Source organism: Pelecanus crispus, chromosome 1, assembly GCF_030463565.1.
Source record: "Pelecanus crispus isolate bPelCri1 chromosome 1, bPelCri1.pri, whole genome shotgun sequence".
NCBI lineage: Eukaryota > Metazoa > Chordata > Aves > Pelecaniformes > Pelecanidae > Pelecanus > Pelecanus crispus.
This window is the reverse complement of record NC_134643.1, coordinates 157,716,715-157,725,958: the sequence shown is the minus strand read 5'-3', so window position 1 is coordinate 157,725,958 and position 9,244 is coordinate 157,716,715.

Here is a 9,244-nt window from a genome sequence, read left to right as displayed (position 1 = left end):
CTGACCTTATTTTTTGCCTTTTAACTAATCTCTGATTTTTACGGTTAAAAGTTCTCCAAAACCTGTTCAGACCACAAATCAGTAGCTGTTACCAAACCTATTTGCTTAATTTATAGCTAAAGTGAGTGATGATGGATTTCAACAAGTGCAACCACTAAATTAAGACATGTCAGTTACAAAGCAGTAATTTTTAAATTCCAAAATGCATGACTGAACAAAATGCTATAAAAAATATTAACTATTACTCTGAAGTTAACAACCAGTATTCCATCACTTAGTAACTAGATCTTATCTATGATAGTATCATAATTGTGCAGAACATTTAGTATCACCCTTTAACATCTATATTTAGTATCTTTTCAGCACTTGATTTGTATAGCAGAGGAAGTGCGTACTGCAACATAAAACCTATCCCTCTCATTATTCTTCTTCCACCATTTCTTTCATATCATAGCACACTTCATTAATTTGCATATGCCAAATTTGATGAGAATTTTGACTTTTAAGGAAGCAGCAAGCTGCATTTATTTGACCATTTAACTAGCTAAGCGGTGTTTAATTTAGGGGTGAAATTATTGCTGTCTTGAAATCAGTGACAAATGCATACAGATTCCAACAGGCTTCAATAAGATTTCTAGATCTGCTGACAACTCAGCAATCTTCAACAAGGTTTTCAAGACCCTGAATTTGCAGTTTAGTACTATTGCTACTAGAATAAAAAAGGGCAAGAAAAAAACCTGGGAAGATTCTATTTTTCTTGTGCCAGTGTGTAACTACAGTGTTATTCAGTGGACTGCCTCCTATATTTCATGTGTCATTTAATAGTACACACCATTTATTTGTTTAAAAGAAGATACAGGAATCCTCTTTTTCCTGTTTATTGGGCCATGAAAAGTTAGGGTCTTGAAATTGATGGTGCCAATGTGAACACAGACTATTTAACATTATTTTATTTAGTATACAGTATTTTTATTGTTACACAAAAGATGTACAGGAATGAAAAAATTCCCTGTAGATCTTGCCAAAGCTTACTTTCTAATATTTTTTTTAATGCTGTATATATAACTTATTATATTGTAAAGTATGAACATAAAATATGCTAATAAAAGAAAGAGGTCAAACACAGTTGTATTAGCCATTTCTTTGATTAAATCATATATTGCCTTATAAATCTATAATTAAACGAGTTAACTAGCAGGCAAATTCCTGTGGTATGGGAGTGTCTAGGTAACATACATGAAGGAATCTTTGCAATCCCGTACGATGTTGCTCTTCTGCAACACGCTTCGGAAACTTTTGAAGCAGAAACCATTCTTCCTTTGTCAATACAGTTTTAGTTCCATATTTCACCTTGTAGGTACTACGAAAATGCCAAACTCCTAGCGACTCTTTGCAGAAACTGTAACTTCTTATGTATGTACTGAGAGCTGGTACAGACTGAGAGACTGGTGAGTAATCTCACAGTAGCGATGCTCTCTCATTAACGTGTTTTCATTTTGCGTTCCTAAATTAGCAGTACTGTACCGCATTACCAGAGATCTTAACTGGAAGCTTTCACTGCTTGACAGGATAATTATGTTCATCCAACCTTAGGCTGCACTGGTGAGACCGCCAGCAGAACCGCTCGCTTCTACGGAAAAACAGAGCACCAAGTCACATTTTCCCCAGACCCTGGTGACTAAGCTAAGACTTTCGGAGTATTTCATACAGATCAAACATTTTCTAAATGGAAGAAACACGGTCCTCCTTTAAAAACACTTTGGGCTCTTTTTTATTCAGATTAATTTGTTGGTTTCAGCACAATGAATATGTTCTTGTTCATCAATGATTAAAAGAGAGAAAGGCTCCAGAAACTGCAGCAAAAGCTTTGAGTTTGCCAGATGGTTGGGAGGAACTGATGTTCTGAGTTTCACTTTACTGTCTTTTTACTGCCTGCACTATATGTGCAGGAGTTACAGCGTGAAGCACACTCCAACAGGCGTTGCTGCGTCTAAACACGTCACTGTCTGAGAGGACTGAGCATTCCCTGCTTTAATGTGCTTACGGACAGCCACCCAAAGGAGAAACTTTGGCTTCTTAGGTTTAACTCAACAAAGCACAAACTCGGATCTGCACAAAATACCCGTGTCCTCCCTTTCTGCAAAATAATGAAACAAAACACAGAAACAGAAAAAACAAACCACGTGAGAGCTTCTGTGGATGTCATCTTTGTTTCAATTTTTCCTCCTTTTAATTTTTTTTTAATTTTTCATTCATGTCCCGTGCTTCCAGCACAGTGGGATGTACCTGTGCAAACACAGGTGTCTGCAATGAGATCCATCTAAGCAGACATCTAAGATAATCAAGATGGGTTGCATCCTCAAACTATAGGCTACAGTGTCTCTAGACTATAAAGAGAACCTGGAGTGACAAGCTTTGATGTAAACATTTATTCTACAGTTGTCAAAGGTTAGATGAATTCAATCTTACCAAGTAACCAAGTGTGTGACTGCATTTCAGCTCAGTAACGTCTCTGAAATAGCTGCAGCCAGCAAGTGTAGAATGAAGATGAACGTGAAACTATTGTAAATTATGTTAATTGGTGTTCTGTTTTGGGGAATTACTGGATCAGATGAATGCTTAAGGGGTACTTAAGGTTAATTTCTCTGGCATTCTGTAATAATGTTCTTAGTATTTACAGCAAATTTGGCTCATATAAGGTTAGAGTACAGTTATGATTGACTCTGCTATCCTAAATATGATAAGGAATTTGCAACAAGAAGTTAAGCAGAACTTTCCAAATTTTCATGTAAAAACATTAAAGATTTTAAGCTGTTGTAGTGACTTTACCTCAAACGTAAGCACATTTCTTACCACACAGTCTTAAACCAAACTCACTTCAATGATCCAAACTCTGAAGAAAAAATGACCACCCTTGCTTAGAAGTAGGTCTTTACCTCTCCAGCAAGCAGTTGATCAACTACAGACTGTCTTCTTCAGAGCAAATTATCAATCCTACTTTTGGTGTGGAGAAGCTAATTTATATTTTTGCTTTGAGAAAAGATTTTTTTGTTTTGTTGTTCAGCTCCTGACAGCACTTCTTTAGGAAACACTCATTATCTTGGTCTGAGCTTTTTAACCTAATGCTGAAAGACCAGACTGAACAGGGGAAAAAAATGGTTACTTACATTAGCGTATGTGCTCAGGTACAGTGATTTTAATTTGACTAACCCATAATATGTTTTTACACACCTACAGATTCACTTTGATCATCTCTGGAAGTTTGTTGTCTTACTCATCACAACAAATGCCACACAATCTAGGTGCGTCCCAGTGATAAAAAAAGATAATTTAAAAAAAAAAAAATCACAGTTACATTACAATATTATATTCCTTTAAAAGGCTGCCTTTTCACAGCAGAGTGGACAGGCTACTGTTTTACCTTGTCCTGATTGCCACAGTCTCAGGCTTTTCCTCTGGACAGAGGAAAAATTGTGCCTTCCTTCAGAGCAAAGAAGCATGCCAGCAGCAAGAGGGGCTTCGAGAAGGCAAGGTGGGAAAGGCTGGGAGGCAAAGTGAGAAAGCAGAGACACTGCAGCACAGCAGGGAATGGGAGACCACCGGTAAGAGCAGGGCAGGTGCAGGACAAGGCCTCAAATAGTTGTGATGTAAATTAGATGAATGTTTATGGGAGTTAGAGGAGACACACGGAATTTGCTGCAAACAGAAAGTTATTAGAGTTGGAATAACATTTAAGACCCACCCCTTAAGGAAGTGAGCAGGTCAGGGAGACAATTATCAACAAGACCTTTTATTTCCTTTTTTTTCTGTGCTTTTCTTTTCTTTCTTAAAAGATAATTGTTCTTCTTCATACTCTGATAAAACCCAGCTTTCAAGTTGAAAAGACCCTTTAAGTCCTTGGAAATGCTTACTTAAAACAACAAGACTTGAGAGATTCATACAAAGCTCTGGTCAACTCAAGGTTTTGCTGCAAGGACTTGTACAGCCCATGTCATGGACACTCTAAAATAGCACTAGGGCGCTTTTCTTTTGTTTTATATCAGCAAGCCCTACTAGAGAGAGCACTTAACTGTGTGTCTACAGATAAACCTATTCCCAACTTCGTCAGTAGCCTTTTGGGTGACTTGTGGAAAGTTCCTCCCAGGCAAGGTTAATACTTAGTACCTTGCAAGACCTTTCCCACCTAATCCCAGCTTCCTAGCCTGACCAGGATTGTCCCAGTTTTTCCTTAGAGAAACTTGTCGGACTCTGCAGACTTTCTCTAATCTTAGGTTGCAGTCAGGAACTGCCCTCTACGTAGTGTTTGATATCTGATGGACCTGGTCGGATGATATTAATAAAAAGAAATGACAGAGGTTAAGACGGGATGAAAAGGATGGGTCTCTGCTTTGCAGCATAAAGCAACAACAGCTGACTACCTCCATATTCTATAATTTGGGATCATTAATCCATTATCCATGAACAAGAAGATAACGTGCGTAAATGCCCAGCAGTATGGGTTGGAGAATGAGCTGAAAAGGCACGCCAGTTTAATTTCTCCCCATTGAACTCAAAGCCTCATACAGTTTAGAACTCCTGCTTTGTGGGTGGATTTAAGGGGTGGGAAAAACCCTTACTGTTGCAGGTGAAAATCATGACCCAGAGGTAAACCAATGACTCCTGTAGGCAGAAGTCATTCTTCTGCAAGCAACCTCTATACTCCTCTGCGATAATGAAAAGCAAAGAGAGCTCATGCCCTTATTATGTATTGGATAGCCTTCCTAGGGCATATTACAGTAAATATATTAATATAAACAGGGTAAGTATGCACCGTCTGTCTATATCTAGTTCTAGACACATAATATTGCATATATATTCTATTTCCCCTACACCCAAATAAGCTCTTTTGATTATTTATTGTGACATGATTTATAATGCATAGCACCTGTTACCTCAGGCATTAATTTATCACTATCAGCTCCTCTTCAAGGACAGAAAAATGTTGATTCCTTTTTGCCAGTGTTCTGTGAAACTAGATTGCCTGAATACTTATATTATGGAAGTATGATAAGGAGCCTTTGCATTCTCTGCTGCAGAATACATCAGTGATTAGCTGTTATACAGGTCACACACAGGCATCTCATTTGTCCATCACCTTTTAAAAAAAAATTCTTTTTTTTATACTTGGTGAGAGAGACTGCTTTAAAAACAAGGTTGTAATAGGATTCAAGTTAGTATCGCAAAACAGTTCAGGAATACACAATGATTTTCCAATGTAATCCGCCACATAGAAGTAAAAGAAAAATCAGGAGAGGGTAACACTGAAGACCGATTAGTAGAAAGACAACTGAAACAGGAAGGAAGCAGTTAGGCTTCTGCTTCTGGAATTTGGCCTTGGTGTGCAAGACTGCTGTGGAAAAAAAATCATATTCAGACTTCAGTGTGGAAGGGGACAATCCAGGAGGACATCAAACTGCTTCATTTTGGGAAGGACCGTGAAACAGAGAAATTCTGTTTATTTGCATTTCTTATTTAAATAGCTCTTGAATCCACATACTAGAATAGTATTTCTTCTGAAGGACAAAAACCAGTCTGGCAACACTAGTTATCTCCAACCTTCTTCAAAGGCATACTACTTTTCCATAAAGCTGATGTGTGGGTGGAATATTATGCTCCTGTTGGAACTCTTGTACTGCATGATACCTTTTTTTTTCCCCTTGTAAACTGGATAGATTATTTTTATTTCTTTTCTCCATAACTAACTGCACTGAGGATGCCATTTTATGGAACTTAAGATGACCTTAAACTTATTAATAGGAATGTTATCCTATTCTGAGCTTTCATAGCTACTGCTGTTAGCAGCATCCTGGCCACTGAGTTTACAGTCCCTGCCTGTGTGTGTCTACCAGAGCGGTTACTTACCATTAAGTTTCAGTGATCAGAGAGATGTGGTATATTCAGGGAAATATTCCTTGGGACCAGTCTAAATATCCTTCAGAAATGGGCACAGAGAGAATTGTTGTTGAAAAAAAAAATATGGCTTCTCGGATCTCTTTTTCTCAGGTAATTCTCAGTGTGATTTTAGAGATCAGAACGTCTTGCAAGTTATGTCTTGTTAAATTACGACTCAGGACTCAAAAAAAGTAGCTACAAGCAAGTGAACAGTAAGTGGCTTTGTGTGAAGTTATCTCTTCTAGTAGTGATCAGGTAGTCATAAATATACAAGATTCTTTCAAAATTATGTGAAAACCAAAAGTCTAATAAACAGGAATGTTCCGAACCTTGGTCAGAAGATGACATTAAAGGCTTTCATCAGCTCAAAACGCATCTATTTTTGACAACGGATGGTGTCATAGGGTTTGAAACAGCACACTACAATTGTCAGTACAGCACATAAAGATGCCTTTGCGTCTCAGGGAGATGTCAAAGGCAGGATCACAACACTGCATAGCACTATTACTTTTAAAATAATTTTTGTGAATTTTAAGAACATGTGAGCATTATATCATTAAGAGGAGCACAAGGGGCCACTGCTTTGCCACCACAGTTCCTCTAACCATTTGGGAAGTGGAAGATTACCAAATCATTTCATAGATCAAATTTTCAGACTTTCTGGACTAAATTTAGGTATGTTATCCTGAAGATAAATGATTTCCATCAGGCCATCAATCCCTGAAGCTGTGTAAGTTTTTGGTGAAAAATTCAGGATATAATTAAAGGATCCAGTGTCATAGCTCTGAATTATGAGCTCTGCTTACAGCTCCTTTTGGTCCGGTAAATTAAATCATCTATTTTAGACATTGATGCTGATCGTGAATAAAAGTTTTTTAAAAATATGTTGCCTTCAGCATACTTTCACCTTTCAGGTTAATTTATCTGCTACAAGAAATTTTTCCCTATAATATATTAGAATCAGTTATATAACATCAAAAAAGATGCAAGCCAGTCATGTTGAGGGTAACTGGAAGATAACTCTGAAATCCCACTTTAAGAGACAGACCTTTTATCAGCTGGTGAGAGTCACAAATACAAAGAAAAAGAGCACAACTGTACAGGCTGGTTAATGTCAGCCTACTTTATTCAGATCTGCCACGCTTCTGCAAATGTAACTGTCCCCTGTCCAGGGAACGATCTTTCTTACAGATTTGCCAAATCTAGACTTTGTAGATTGGGTCTGAAAGATTTGTCTTGCCCATTTATCGATAGGAAGCCTTTGATACACAGCAAGGGCAATTACAATTCTACAACTGATGGGTTTGTAAAAAAAAACAAACAAACAAACAAAAAACCCACAAAATTCTCAATTTGATAGCCTTTTCTGGGATGAAAACTATCCTAACATAAGCAGGTGCAATATTCTTGTTGACTTTCCCAATGAGGACTCTCACCGCTTGTTCCAAAAACCAGCAACGTAAAATTGTGGGTCAATTCTTTATCTTCCTTTGAAGTAACAGGTTGTGACTACCAGAAACTTTCTTCATTTCATGCCAGTGACAGTAGTTAATAATTTCTGGAGACCTACACGCAAGCAAGACCTGGCAGATTGTGGCCAGTTTGAAGCTACATGTTCTGAGGGATCAGCTGGCTACTGCCAGAAAGTGTCAGTCCCTGTCTTTCTTTTAAGTGCAAGTATTCATAAGGTCTCTCTCTTCTCCTCAAATTCTCTGAAAAAAAAAAAAAATGGTTGAAAATTAATATTCTCTTGCCTGCTGCCAAATCCAGCCAGAGGTGGCTGGCATATTCAAAATAGTGTATCCCTTTTCAGGAATGTAGACAGACAGTGATCACATAAACCGTGTTTCCTTAGGGAATCAGGAACTGCAGGCAATAGCTGGAGTTGCAGTTACCTTTTTGAAATGTCTCGTTGTAGATAGTCTTCTGAGAGAAGGATAAAGTAGTTAAAATTCATACTTGTATTACATTACTGAAATGCTGCAAAAGCAGAAAAGCCCCAGGAAATTCTATATTCCATCTGAGAACGCAAAACTATATAAAGAGATGCCCAAAGTGTGGCTAACTTGACAGAAATCTGTTCTTCCCGAGCCAAGCCCAAACCAAACCAAATCCACATAAGACAGCCGGGAATGCCACCAACCTCCTCTGTTCCCCTCCTGCACAGAGGCTGCCAAAGTCACTCAGGGGAATGATAACAGGATGGGGATGTTTGAGCAAGGCCACAACACGGAGTGGTGTGGACAACTGGGGCGGGCTGGCCCACAAGATTGATGTTCAAGACAGTGCAACAAGCAGGTGTGTACAAAATTTGACATAGCAAATATTTAGAACCAGAAATATAGAAATAACTGTGATTTTGGTACAATATTTATCCTGGTACCTACTTCTGCGTGTTGATGACAAAGGCAACTAGGTTTGTCTATGCTTCTAACATAGACATCATTATTAGTTAGCTTGGTTACTGTAGATTTAAAACACAATAGAGCTAAAATCTCCGTTTCAGTTTATTATTTCCGATCATTTTAGTTCCATTTTTGGTAGAGTGACATTTTACTTTCCTTGAAGTCTCCGATCCTGAAATCATATCTTTGTAAGACAACCTATTCACTTGTGTTTACAATCCGCATGTCCCATAAAACCATGTACGTTTAAAGATGCAATCCAATGCAAACTGAAAATCTACTGGCAAATAAAATCAGTTCCAAATTCATCATTGTTTTACCTATCTAGATATTAGGAGGCTTCATAAATATTTGTGCATTAACAGGATTGATAAGTAATAAATTTGGGAAAAAAACATGGCATGGTTTATATTCTTTAAAGATCTGCACTGAGAAGTTTTATGACAATGTACTAAGGAACTACTGTAAGTTGTCTGTCAACAACTGGCTTCGAAAAAATTCACTTCTACCATTGCAAGTCTAGCCTCCACATGACTCTACTAGAGTGTATTTGTGACTTTAATTTTTTACCCAAGAATTATTACCCTCAGTCAAAAATCACATGCACATTTTGGAACATGACTATAGCTTTTTTTATTTATAGAAGTATGTATTCTTCACAAGACACTTCATATTTATTTGCGTAATTCATTTATTTCTTTATTTCTGATACTTCTTATGTTTACTGTAACATGAATGTGAAATCAAGAACTTGTATTTTTCTTCACAGCTCAGTTAAAATTTACTTCAGATCAAAATCATTAGTCTCATCCTTAGTTCATCAATCAATTTAATTACATAAATATTTAACAGATATGAAAAACTTTTTTTTTTTTTTCATCTTAACAGAACCATTCTAAGTCATAAAA